Source organism: Vulpes vulpes, chromosome X (genome assembly GCF_048418805.1).
Source record: "Vulpes vulpes isolate BD-2025 chromosome X, VulVul3, whole genome shotgun sequence".
In the NCBI taxonomy this organism is placed as follows: Eukaryota; Metazoa; Chordata; class Mammalia; order Carnivora; family Canidae; genus Vulpes; species Vulpes vulpes.
Window position 1 is genome coordinate 2,289,284 of NC_132796.1, and position 14,637 is coordinate 2,303,920.

Below are 14,637 nucleotides of genomic sequence, written 5' to 3' on the forward strand. Positions count from 1 at the left end.
TTTTCTATAAAAAACATACAGAACTAGGGCCCCTAGATGGGTCAGTTGGTGAAGCATCTGTCTTTGGCTCAGGTCATGATCTCTGGATCCTGGGATCAAGCCTCATGTCAGGCTTTGTGCTCAGCAGAGTCTGCTTCTCTCTCTGCCTCTCACTCCCCACTTGTGTTCACTCAAATAAATACATAAAATCTTAAAAAAAAAAAAACATTAAAAACTGTCCCTGGCGGGAGCTTTTTATCCAATAGAGAAATGTTTATTTTAGTTGGTTATTTGGAGATCTCTTTGACTACTTTCACTGATGTTCTTTGGATGCTACTGAGTAACTAAGTCAGAAATCCAAAAGGCAGAAATACGGAGCTTAAAAAGTTTAAATAATAATTTCTATCCATATAGTTAATTTTTAGTAATGTAATATCAGTTATTTGTTTCTTACTTAAGGATTTTAATTATTTGATCTGAAATTAATTTTAATATCTCATTCATTATTGATGGTATTAAAATCTTATTACTTCACAGATATTAATTAAAGTATCTTTTTGATATAATAGTCTACATATTAGAGAATACTTATGTAATGGAAAGTTATAACATTATGGAATTGTAATTATGAAAATGCTGAAGTGGTTTTAATGATTAAAGTATTTACTTGTGTGTTTATTTCTTAGGATGATAAAATAGACACTTTAGAATGTACAATTTAGTGGCATTAAGTCTGCTCACAATGCTGTGCAACCATCACTGCTAATTCCAGGGAAAAACATTGTTTTAAATTAAAAGGAATATTAAATTAAAATTAAAAGGACTAGGTGACTCAGTCAGTTAAGGATCTGACCCTTGGTTTTGGCTCAGGGTCGTGAGATTGAGCCCTATATCAGGCTCTGTATTGGGTGTGGAACCTGCTTAAGATTTTCTCTCCATCTCCACCCTCAAAAAAAAAAAAAAAAAAAAAAAAAAAAAGAACACTAAAAAAAAAAAACAGACATGGAGTTTTTAAAATCAAAATTGCACTAAATAATAATCAGATATTGCCTTCATTAGCTTTTTATTTGGTGACATTTCTTTTGCTTTGTGCATCTGGAATGTGCTGGCCAGTTGTGAACTTGGTCTCTCTCAGCCCCTAATGTGGAAATAAGGACAAAGACTCATTCTTGTGTCATCGATGACCAAGGACAACGACCAAGGTCTGATTAGTAGTAAGCTCACCTGACTTCCAACTTGTGCATGAAATGATTGACAGTGAGGGCAGTTCAAACTGTTCCTCTTTGGGACACCAGGAGGTGGGGTTTGATTCATCTTCCAATTGAAACCTTATTAAGGAAGGTCGGGTTTGCTCAATTTCTTAGTATCGAGAGAAAGATGGCAGGAGATCAGAAAACATTCCTTGCCTTGTCTTCCCAAATTGTAACTTGTTAAAATTATCTGTAGGGAATAAAACGGTGCACATGGAGCATGCTGTAAGAATCTCTACACAGTATTTCAAGACTTTCCTTCACAGATAAACAAAGGATGGCTCACAGTGAGTGGCCAGAAACCTTATTAGTAGGTGAGACTTCCCAAGTGTCCCTTGACCAGCCTGGTAAGTTTTATCCAGAAAAAAAGGCAATGGAAAAGTTGATGTTGAAACTCACATTTCACTAAGAAAACTAGCGTATTTCCCGGAGAAGTGCATCGTCCGTGGTTGGCTTGAAACAGAGATCTGTAAATTTATTTCTGGTTCTTATACTGAAGACTGATTTACAGGTCCCATCTTGCTTCAATATACATTAAAAAGTAAGGTAAGGAATATGTTTAAAATCAGAAAATAGTGAATTCGAGGACATTGGAATTCTGTGGCTGTTGACCTTTGGCTTTTCAGTAATGATTTTCAGCAATTAAACCTCCGTTATTTGACCCTGTTCTAAAAGACTAAATAATGCAATGTGATTGTGTGAAAAGTTTATACAATACAATACATAGAAAATGTAAAATTATTAAGATACGTCTCATATTTCCAAAAAGTTCCTTTTCTCCTAAAGTATATAACAATCTCCTAGAACTAAAAGAATATAACACAAATTCTAGTTCCTACCTATCAAATCTTATTACCTAAATTGTTTAAGTACATTTAGGGCTTCCAATCTATGCTTTCAAAATGAAATGTGATCCACTGTTGAGCATTGGCCTGGTGGCTAAAATAAGAAATGATCACCGAAATCCCAATGTAATGCATTGAACTACATATATAGGCATATTAGTAGTATGCTAAATATGCACTTTGTATATTTATGTAAATTATATATCTATATTGTAACACGAGATACATTATATATTACGTATAATATATGCTTTAAATATATATCAAGCAATATTTTTAAAACATTTTATATTTGATACATACATGTATCATTATGCATGCATATATATGTAGCCTTATGCACATGTCCATATATGTAGCATTATACACGTATTCATATATGTATCATTATGTATAGTACATATATGTATCAAACTATAGATGTGAAAGATACTACTTTAAAATATCAACATGATTTTATATGTATAGTACTGCCCACAGAAGTATTTATATGTAATACATATAGGACTATCTGTATGATTTTTTAAAAATATTATATAATGCTTACTATAACGCTTTTCTCAGTGGCCACGTCAGCTTTCGTGAGCACCATGTGGTCAGTGAGAACACCTGGAACCACAATTTATAAAATAGGCAGCAGAGAGGAGTGCGAGCTTGGCAGTGCTGGGAGATGCTACTTTTTATTCAATAATCTGCTGCATCAGGGCTTGGCAAGCTTTTTCTGCAAGGAGCCCAACATTAAATATGGTCAGCTTCAATCTTGGATATAAAATTGAGGTTATTACATAGGTGCTTATCCATTGGTTTACAGTATAATCACCCGCCCATGGAAAAGCCATTCCTAGCCATGGCTTGCAGACCCTTATTCTGCATTCCCTCTGTGAGGTAGGGTTGGAGAAATTAATGCATTTTTTCACTCACCTAAACAATTCTGCGGCTCAAATTTGTCCACACCCCAAAGCATCACCCACTTCATAAAGAGCAAGGGTATAACCCACAGACCTTTGAGGAATTGGGACAAGTCACCTTTGAGTTCAGGATGAAAAATCAGTACTTGGGACATGAAAGGTGTCAGTCATGGGAACAGATAGCTCAGGCTGCATTTCCTCTCTGCAAGAGGTAAGCCCTAGATCCCATGTGACAGAGTGCCTCATGTGTCCCTTATTAACCCTCTGTGTTTATTGGTTGACCTGTATTCGTCATGAAGGAGACACTTTGATGGCATGGGCCTCAGGTCAGGGACCTCTCCTGTGCAGGTGCATGGGCTATGCTACAGGAATGGATTTATTTTTTAAAATTTTTAAAATATTTTATTTATTTATTCATGAGAGACACAGAGAGAGGCAGAGACACAGGCAGAGGGAGAAGCAGGCTCTCTGTGGGAAGTCTGATGCAGGGACTCGATCCCAGGACCCCGGGATCATGCCCTGAGCCAAAGACAGACACTCAACCACTGAGCCACCCAGGTGCCCCAGAAACAGATTTAGAAGCATAAACCACATTCCAAATAGTCCTCTGTTGTTCTTCCCTGGCTCTTCATTGGGTCTAAATTTCATCTTCACTCATTAAAAAAAAAAAAAAGTAAAATGCAATTAAGACTCGCTCATGGTATCTCTGATCAGTAAGTAATCTAGCATGAGAGCCTTTTGTTCCATCCCTGAGCAAAGAGGACATGTGACTTCACATAAATTCTGGAGATTGAGAATGTCAGGGGGGATTGGGGCCAGGAGGCAGCATGAACAAAGAAGGGATTTGTCAGAGAAGTAGGACACTATATGCTGGAGTGAGATTCAGGGAAATACCCAGCGATGAGAAAGGAGTAAGATTGGGGGTAAGTTTTCATATGCAATTCCTGGTACCTAATAAGTACTCAACGGATGCTTTCTCAATCAGTTAATCAATCAATCAAACACCGATCACCCAATGCAGGATAGATAAGATAGATATAATCTCACTGGCCAATGAGCAGATGCAGGAATGTTTCAAGTAGGGAAACACACATTGCTATGTATTTCAAGACATAGTGTTTATTGGCAGTATGGATTGGCAGCTGGGAAGTTGCGCAAAGAAATTTATGGTGTTATAATTCTGGAGGCCAGACCTCTGGAATCGAGATGTTAGCAGGGCCTTGCTCCCTATGAAACCTGTAGGCGAAGGATCCTTCCTGACTCTTCCAGCTGCTGGTGGCTTGCGGATGCTTCTTTCCAACCTGAGTCAGTCTTCAGAATATCAGAATGCCTCCTTCCCGGTGGGTCGGTGTCCTAGTCTCTTCTTAGAAGGGTACCAGGCATATGGGATTAGCGGCCCACCCTACTGTGATATGACCTCGTCTTAAATCCCATCAGCAATGGCCCTATTTCCCAATAAAGTCATATTCTGAAGCACTGGGGGGTTATGACCTCAATATATATTTTTTGCAGAGAATTGCAAGGGGGAGGGTAACCATCTACATGTCTTGTAAGTAACATGACGTAAATACTGAGCCTAAGTTGGGAAGTCACAAATGGTGCCAAAGTCTTCAGGTTGGGTTGATATGGTCTTGATCTTGATTGAAATGGAAAACATCAGAACCTTTTATGTTCAACCCTTTGGGTTTATAATGCCTGGGAACTATTTAGGAAAGATTTGGCAAAGGGAAGTCGGGCATAGGAGAACTCATGAGTGCCCTGCCATCTGGAAGACACACTGGACTTTTGTCTTCTATCGAGGGCTTACTGCACCATGCAGTTGTAGGAAAGGAATGTGAGACTGAGGTATGTATGTATGGAAACGTCTCCAAGGTACATGAGTGAGTGACCAAGGCATTGTGCATGAGGACCGGTGGAGTCTATTAACACAGCTGCAAAATCAAGATGTGTATGGATAGAACCATGGAGACCAGCTTGAAAATTTACAGAATGTCCTGGGATGGAAATAGAACGTGTGAGAAGCCATGTTTTGGACATGGACTGAACACTATTTTGAACCCTGGAATGTAGGACTATTTTATGGCATTCTATTTATATTTTTATTATTTATCCTTATAAGATTTTATTTATGTAGAAAGAGAGTGTGAGGCAAATGGGGAGAGGGGCAGAGAGAGAAAGAGAATCTCAAGCAGACTGTGCACTCAGCACATGAAGCTCGACATGAGGCTGGATCTCATGACCCTGATGTGACCTGAGCTGAAACCAAGCGTCTGATGCTCAACTGAGACATCCAGATGCCTCGTATGGTATTATTTAAAACTGAACATGGACTCCTGGGTGGCTTAGTCAGCTAACCATCTTAATCTTGGCTGAAATAATGATCTAAGGGTCCTGAGATTGAGCCCTGAATCAGGCTCCATGTGCTGAGCAAAGAGTCTGCTTTAGATTCTCTCTCACCCTCCACCCCTCTCTCCACTTGCCTCATACAGTCTCTCTTTCTAAATAAGTAAATAAAATCTCAAAAACTTAACAGCAAAAATGGACCATTGCTTTGCATACGAGTATTGACCTTGCATTTAACTTAACAACAAAAATGGACCATTGCTTTGAATATGAGCATTGACCTTGCATTTTTGTTGATCCACCATGGAACCCTTGCTCCGAGTCTTGTGCACATCACATCATGGTGTTTTATAGAAGTTGGCTGAGAATCATTCAGGGATGAGGTAGGTGGAAAATGGCTTCCCTACCTTTGACGTGTGTAACTTTGGTCTGTGATGCACAGAGCTTAACAGTGCACCAGGATGTCCCTCCCGGAAGGAAAGGAGACAGATAGGCTCTTGGAACCTGCACCCAGCAGTGTGAAGGATGAACCTTAACAGGAGAGAGAAGCAGAACGTGAACGGTCCAGAAAATATACTGAGAAGTAATATTGCTTGTGTGGGTAACAGCTTTCTGAGCTGTGAGTCTTTTCTGATGTGCCTATTTAATGATCCAAGTTGCTCTGGACATGCAAGAGAGATAGACGATTAGCACACCCTGTTGGGAAGTGGGGATGCCGAGCGGTCCAATTTTACAGCACATTGGTTTTCAGCCAGGACGGCCTATGTGACAGCGGGCTTTACGGGAGTCATTTGTCTCTGAGGTTCTCTTGGCGCCAGTCCATAGCTGCTGGATGGAGTTGGTGTGGCCTCATGAGCCATCAAAAGCACTGGCATCTCAACTCCCTCTGGAAAGCATATTAGACTAACTGCAATTTAAGAGGATGCCTGCCAACTTCCTAAGTACATGCTCCCTGAGACCGTGGAGCTCACTCCTGCAAAAGAAGAGCTCAAGAACATCATGCCTTCGCTGTCGTGAGGCACACAACCTAAGATGAGATCATTTGGACTGAGGTTAGTGAACAGGCACTCCATCAAACTCCATACAGTGCCCCAAGTGCAAAGGGACGCTATTATCTTTGGCGGGGTTCTTCTACCATCAGAGTTTTGCCTTCCCAAAGTCACATCTCATTGTGGTTTTAATTTAAATGCACGCTTGAGAAAAACGAAGTCCTGAAATTGCAGGGAAGGAAGAGCATATTAAAGATTTACATCACGTGACTAAGAACATGGGCAGATCCCGGACTCATTTACACACGTGGATTATGGCTTCATCCTAAATTTGAATGGCATATGTACAGCTTCTAAACTAGATTTCTACAAGACCTGGGCTACTCCCAGAAGCAGAGGCAGGGGGTGACAGGAGATCGCAGAGGCGGAAACATGCAGGATGAGTTTCTAACACACGCTGAATTTAACGTGACGCGGCTCCCTGGTGTTCCATCAAAATTTGTATTAGGGAGCGCTCCTTGGCTCTAGCGAGGAATCCAAACCACAGATTGGATAAACTGCCAGATAAATCTCTTAGCCTATCGTGTTATGATCTAGTTTATAAATCATCACTGCTCACCCTATTTGTGGCTTTCTTTGGTGAAATCTCAAAATGACCCCAAATGCAAACTCATAAGACAAACACCACCCATAATGAATATTAGTAAGCTTATGCTCTTGACATTTTTGCGTGTGTGTGTTCACTGTTGCTATCATTAATTGATTGATTTACCTTTTGAGGTTGTTAATTTATAAGATTTTGTAGACACTTTGTACTCAGCCACCCCCTCTGATCCACTCTGTACCCAAGTGCGAACCCTGGGCTGAGGCTCGTGCTCACTGTTGCCATCCTTGATTTGGTCATGTTAAATTTAAAATGTTACACCTGAGTGTATGCTAATGAGCATCGGTTTCCATAAAGGTTTTTTTTTTTTTCTACACCTAATCATGTTGAGGAATATTGTCAGAGGTCATTTATGTATTAGATATTATATCTGACTTTGCTCCCAAGTGAATGGATATCCCATTTATATATATGACATATATATATCCCATATATATATATATATAAATAAAAATAAAAGTGTATAATGGTCCCAAATGGATGGATGCAGATCCATCCATTCATTATATATACATGCAGATATATATAATGAAAGGAGTATTAATGGAAGGCGTATTACAACAGATGCTAACTTGGGGGATGTGTTGTCAATTGGAATACGTTCTCCCTCCAAGAGGTGTGTGACATCTTAACCCTCAGTCCTTGTGAATACAATTTTATTTGGAAATAGGGTCTTTGCACACTGAATGATGCTAAAATGCCTTCTCCATTTGGGTCGACTCTAATCCAATATGACTTATAAAAAAGGGAATTTTAAACATAAAGACAAATCTTAGACAGAAATATCATTAACCTTAGGTAAATTTTTGGTGTATATTATGCATTATTCTTCAAGTGGTAAGAGTTGGGGGAATGAGCCAAAATCCAGTATAATCTTCAAAGAAAAAAACCAATAAACAGAAAACATGCTGATGAGGCGACCATTAAGAAATTAAGACATGGAGTCACATTCCTAAGTAGTTTTCTATTTCTGCCAGTTTTTATGAGGATTAAATTGTAATATGTGCACCAGCCTCACCGTCATCAGAAGGTAGAAAAGAACGGTTCCTTGACTGGTCATGTGAAGCAGAAAGTTGGTGTCATCCTCCCGCCAAAGGTGCCAGGACGTATGAAATCTAAGAGATTGTTTACAATGAACAAATTTATTTCCACATTCCCCGCCGCTGCATAATTCAAAGCCACTCTGTGCTCAATTGGATATTTTAATCTTTAAAGCGAAGAGGAAAAATATAACATTTTAGAAGCAAATCTTCAGGTGGGAATGTTAACGTGTTCGCCTGAAAAGCCGTTCGTTTTTGCTCCAGCAGGCAATTTGCGGTGGGAAATCATTTTCATCTCAGCCGGGGGATTGGAAAATGAAACTGTCAATGGGGGTTTTTCACTCCGGAGTCCTGGAGGTGGGATGTGGCCACGGCAGGGGGAACTGGATGATAGTTTAGCCGCTTTTGTAACCCGGACCTCATTTGCATGGGATGGGTTTGGGCTTTGTGCCACCAAGCTCTGTGGCTCACATCTGCATCAAGACCCATCTTCCAAAAGATTTAAGTTTTGATTTTGTGGATTGTGCACAAACATTTTTCCCCCTAATGGCTCCCAAATTACCCCAAACTCTTCAAATACAAATGGTAATAAGTTTATTTCAATCTGAAAGGAGTTCGTGTTCACCTGTGAGCATGCCGGCTTCACTGGCAGGGTATTGGAACAGAACCATGGGCTGCGTGTGCATCTCTGGGGTGTGAAATAAAATTTCCTTTTCTCCCCCCCCCCTTTTTTTTTGCTTAAAAATTTTTATTTATTTATTTGAGAGAGAACGACACGAGCAGAGGAAGGGGTGACTCCCCGTTGAGCTGGGAGCCCAACACTGGACTCCATCCCAGGACCTCAAGATCATGACTTGAGCAGAAGGCATTGGCTTAACCAACGGAGCCCCGCAGGCACTGGTTCCTTTCTTGAAGGTATCCCTTGGCGTTGCCTGTAAATGGAATAACCACTTTGGTGTGTATAATTTGCTGTGGGAGAAAGACTTCTTCACCTTCCTAAAGAAACCTCGTCCCTCTCTTTTCTTCAAAGCATCCTCCTTACTAATTAACAGTTTGAAATATGTCAAGAACATATGTCGTAGCCACGCTTTGAGTGAGAAGAAAGGAGCCCTCTGGTATCGGAAGGACAAGGCTTGGAGAGTTTTACGCAGCGATGTTCTTTGAACCTACAAACATTTACCTTGGGAAAAAGAAAATCGCCGTGTAGAGAAACAGCCAGCAGCTCGGTTTGCAAACAGAATCCCTGTGAAGCAAACTAGGAGGACATTATTCTGAATCTCCGGGAGTCTTTGCCTGCGGGCACGATGTTACACATTCGCTAAGGTTTAGCTGAGTTGGTTGTAAAAAAAAAAAAAAAAAAAGAGAGAGAGCGAGAAGATAAAATATTGGGATGTGCTTTAAGACCGTTGAGTTGCTAGCATAATATGTTCCTGTTTGGCTTGCTGCCCTGAATGCTTGCAGGAGTTTGGAGGCTCAGGATGAGGAAAGGCTCCTCCTGGGACATGGCTGTAAACTCGCTGCCCAGCGGGGCTCAAGCTCAAGTGGATGTTCAACAACTGGTGAGGATCTGGAACTTTCTGACCGGGAGCTGATTCCAGCCCCCATCATCATGCCGGGGGGCTTAAAAAAGAAGCAGTGACTGTCTGTCTCTCTCAAATGAAGATAAAAATGGGCAGATACCATTGAGGAACGGCTCTGTTGGGTCCTGGGGATGCGGCAGTGAGTAATCTGACAGGGCTCCCTGCTCTTATGTTTTCTGGTTACCTTTTTCTTTTTTAAAAAATATTTTATGTATTTATTCATGAGAGACTCACAGAGAGGGCAGAGACACAGGCCGAGGGAGAAGCAGGCTCCCTGTGGGACTCGATCCCAGGACCCCGGGGTCACTCCCTGGGCCAAAGGCAGATGCTCAACCACTGAGCCACCCCAGCGTCCCTCAGGTTATCTTCTTTCTGTGCTACTGTGCAAGTTGGAGTCTGCATTTCTTAAAATGAGTCTTCCCCTTGTGTATATATGTGTGTGTTTAAGACTGAAGTTTTTTTTGTGTGTTTTAAAGCATTTGATGGACAGCAAAATTGAGAGGCAGGCCCCCTATGCCCTATGCCCCCTCCTCCCCAACACACAGCTTCACTCACCAGATGGTGCTTTTCTTTATTTAACCAGGGATGAACCTATATTGACACATGATACTACCCCAAGTCCGCAGTTTACCTTAGGATTTGGTCTCAGTGCTGTGCACTGTGTGGCTTCACACAATTATAGGACAGGAATCTGCCTCAACAGCATGGTGCAGCATAGTTCCACAGCCCTGAAAATCCCGTGCTCCACCTGTTCATCCCTTGCTGCCCCCAACCCCTAGAGACCCCAGGTCTATGAACCATCTCCATCGTTTTGCATTTCCTAAAATGTCAGACGTGGACTGTATCTCATCAAATTCCTAGTTTTGAAGATGGAGAAATGAACACAAACATAGGACCAGTCATTGCCCTGAAGGCAGGTGTTTTTTTTTAATGTTTTCATATCTACAGTGTCTAGCACATGTATGGTATATTTTAGACATTTCATATACAGCTGATAAAAAATATTACATGACGAAGCAGTGTGTGCATTGGAAAATTTTACAAAATTCCACGCATTTGGAAAGAAGTATGCGGTATCATAAACTAGCTCACCTCCACTCTAGATATCACTGCTATTGTTTCCATTGTGAATCGTGAAATATTCAAGAGCAGGTTGCTCACCTGTGTTAGCATACCCTGTTTTACCAGTGGCTGCACAACTTGGCTTTGTGACTCACCCAATTCATTGCTCCTGGTCATTGTGGATACCATAACGTTTTTTAAAGATTTTATTTAATTATTCATGGGAGATACAGAGAGAAAGAGAGGCAGAGACACAGGCAGAGGGAGAAGCAGGCTCCAAGCAGGGAGCCTGATGTGGGACTTGATCCCGGGTCTCCAGGGTCACGCCCTGGGCCAAAGGCAGCGCTAAACCACTGAGCCACTAGGGCTGCCCCATAATTTTTTAATTAGCCCCTTCCCAGAGGTTTATGTATAAATACAGAATTTAGTTAGTAAAAAAATAAAATAAAATAAAAAGAATTTAGTTAGTGCATGAAAAATTGAAAATGAATGACTTAATGTGTGGTCGTTCTCCTCCAGGATGGGTAGATGATTTGCATTTGATCTTGGGGTTCGCAAACATCTCTGTCACCCCCAACTGTTGTGTTAGTGCATTACAAGATTTTAATCAAAGATAATTTGCATTTGGACATGGGGTTCGCAGACATGTGTCTCCTTAGAGACCACACAGTATCCCCAACTGTTGTGTTGATGCTAAAGACGCATTCCAAGATTTCAAAGATGATTTGCTTTTGACCTTGGGGTTCACAGACATCTCCGCATCCCCCAACTGTTGTGTTGATGCTAAAGACGCATTGCAGGATTTTAAGCAAAGATAATTTGCATCTGGACATGAGGTTTGCAGACATCTGTCTCCGTAGAGGCCACACAGTATCCCCAACAGTTGTGTTGGTGCTAAAGATAAATCACAATACTTCAATCAAAGTGATGACAAAAGGAGCAAGGGCTTCTAATGATCAAATACGTTTTCCTATTGAATCCAATCTTGAGAATCAATTAGGAGCCTGTGAATTGAACCAGTGAGATGCGCTTCCAAGTTTACGGTTTATACTTTGGTCGAGACACTAATAAAAGGGCATGCTGAGACACTCAGGGTATCATTTGACATCAGTCCTTTTAAGTGGATGGCCTTGGAGAATTTCTCTTTATGTAAATGCAAAAAATACATTCGCTGCCATAATCCCAGGCACATTTCCCAAAGCAGGGAGATACTGTCTCAGAAATGACCGGCAACGGAGGTCTCCCATCGCTGCCTTAAGGTCGCTCTTTGGAACTTGGCTTCCAGCCACGGGGGTGACGACTCTAGAGACAGACCTGATGAGGCAGAGGAACGTTGCACCAGACTCTAAAATAGCAGACGCCCACTAGAGCAAGGCTTTCCCCCCAATCAACCGAAGTATGCAAAGCCTACTGTGCATTGCAGCTGCACGTGGAAAATTAAATGTCAGCGTGTCAGTGCAAAGGATACAGGCTTCTTGGCCAAGCACGATGCAGGTCAAAAGGAAGGAGTTGCCAGAAAACCAGGGCCCTTGAACCAAACATCTCTGCCAATCAGAGTCACTCCTCGTGTTGCATTTTGGGGAGGGAGCAACAAAAGAGCACACACGCAGTTAGTGATGAGCGGCATGCAGGCCATGTGCAGCTCTTTTCTTCAAGAATGGGGAGCCCTGTGGGCTTGGGGGCCTGGGATGCTGAGCTCTGCAGGGAGGGAGATCCCCCGCTCCCCGCCAGCTACAATAGCCAATGAGGAGCCGAGCAACGTTTCCTTCCAGCTCATTCAAGTGACAAATGCACAGGTGCCAGGTCTTGAGCATCTTCACGGAGAATCAGGAGCTTTGAGTCGGCCCTGCACACACTGGCTGCCTCACAGCCTAGGACATGCAAGTGCACTTCTTTCAAACTGAAGCAGAATTCACTTAAAATTAACCATCGAGGGGGTCCCTGGGTGGCGCAGCGGTTTGGCGCCTGCCTTTGGCCCAGGGCGCGATCCTGGAGACCTGGGATCGAGTCCCACATCGGGCTCCCGGTGCATGGAGCCTGCTTCTCCCTCTCCCTCTGCCTATGTCTCTGCCTCTGTCTCTCCCTCTTTGTGACTATCATAAATAAATAAAAATTAAATTAAAAAAAATTTAAAATTAACCATCGAAAGTGTGCAACTCAGTGGAATTGAGTATGTTCACACTGGTGTGCAAGCGTCACCACTGCGTAATCCCCGAATATCTGTATCGGCCCCGAAGGCAACACCAGAGCCATTAACCCGTCGCTCTGTACTTCCCCATCTTTCTCAGCTGCTGTCTTTGGATTTGCCTACTCTGGACATTTCATATTAATGGAATTTATAGGGTGTTCACTTTAGCATAATCCCATGGAGGATCAAGCCAGGGTGCCTACAACTGTATCCTCAGTATATGGACGCCTGATGGTGTTCTCAGGAGTGTCCATAGAAATACAGAAATGACCTGTGGTCAGTGGAAACCTGTCTGCATGCTGAGATCCGTGCTCAGCAATGGACTATATGCCACAGCTCGGCTCACAGCCTGAGAAATGCTTAATAACATTGCCTCCCATGTTCAAAAATTAGCACATACTGTTGCCTCGAGGATGGAAAACCGACAATGTATTCTTCTTCTTTTCACGTTTAAATTCTCATGATGGCAGGTGCTTCGATCTTTTTTCATTTTTTTTTTTTAACTTGAGATTGACATCTGCTTCCTTTAAATCATAAGGACCCGACAAAGATGTATCCCCTAAAAAAACGTGTTTTATTGGGAAGGACGTCATAGCACCAAGTGGTCACACCACGAACATCTCATTTCTCAGTGACCCCATCAAGGCAGGTGTATCCTTGGGTTCTCTTCAGACTTTTTTTTTGCCAGGTTTGAAAAGAGGGAGCAAACCCACACGTGGTGTTCGCTTCATGAGCACACAGAAATTGCTAAGAAGTTTCTTCCATGCGAGCCCAGGAATGATGCATTGCTTCACAAGTGTGGCAAAAACTTTAGATTTTAGAAAAAAAAATCATCTGGAACGTGGAAGAAGAAGAATGTTGAGTGGTGAGCCTGGCTGTCTTTTGTTTTCATTTAACCAAACGCCAGGAGTTTGGAGGGACAGAAAGAAAAAGTCATCTAAACAATAAAAAATATCAAGTTGACCTTTTCCTGAGCGCTAATCTATGTGGCCCAAAGAAACAAGTTCAGTGGAGTTTATTTTCATTAAATGAAATTATTCTATCCTGTGAAACAGTCACCTTAATATTCGTTTAACCTTTTTTATGGTTTTCTTGCCTTCTGGGCATGCAAGGAAAAAGGCCAAATGCACAGGAAAATGAAAGAGTTTTAAACGTCAACAGGAAGCAACTGTCGGAGGGTGTTTGACTGAGAGCCTGGTCGTGTCATGGAGAAAACGAAGACTCTGTCCACCCCGGAACTAATTATTTCTTTAGCAAGTTGAAGGGTTTTGAAATAACGGTCCTCCTCTCCTTGTCACAGATTGTCTCCATTGCTTCGCACAACAGGGGAGAGGCTAGATGTCTCCCAGTGTCTATCAAACAGTGGGTATGTTGAATTTCCATGTGGACGCGGTTGGCATCAGTGTTGAGTTATGGATGTGGGTCTGCCCGTTGCCGTGTCTGCTGTGGAAACAACCTCAAGTGGCCACGGCTTCACCCAACAAGAATCCTGCTGACGTCATGCTCATGCTAACCTTGTGGCTTCTTGCTCACCCCACGGTCTACACCATGGGTAGTTCCCCACACTGGGTGCTGCTTTAGAGACGAAGAGGAGCTTTACTTGCCCAAGGCAGGTTGAGGGAGGTCACCCGGGGCGTTGGCATTCGGCTATTGGACAGGATGAAGGAGAGGGCTGGTCCACAGAGCACGCCAATGGCGCCCAATGGCCTTGCCCAAAGCGCGCCGATGAGAACTAGCCCAGCGGCTGTGTGTAAAGGCAGAGCCAGGATGGGAATTGCAGGGGGTGATG

At 42.3% G+C, this 14,637-nt stretch overlaps 1 long non-coding RNA gene across 4 annotated transcripts in view; it reads right to left on the reverse strand.

Annotated features, from left to right (window-relative positions):
- The window catches only part of LOC112908944 (uncharacterized), a 270,893-nt gene that overhangs the window by 20,611 nt on the left and 235,645 nt on the right, over window positions 1-14,637 (reverse strand). The window contains exon 3 of one of the 4 annotated variants that reach the window (XR_011998324.1): window positions 1,204-1,419. The exons of the other annotated variants lie outside the window; for them this stretch is intronic. This is a non-coding gene — a long non-coding RNA (uncharacterized lncRNA). The remainder of the gene's footprint in view (window positions 1-1,203; window positions 1,420-14,637) is intronic. 4 annotated transcript variants of the gene reach the window in all.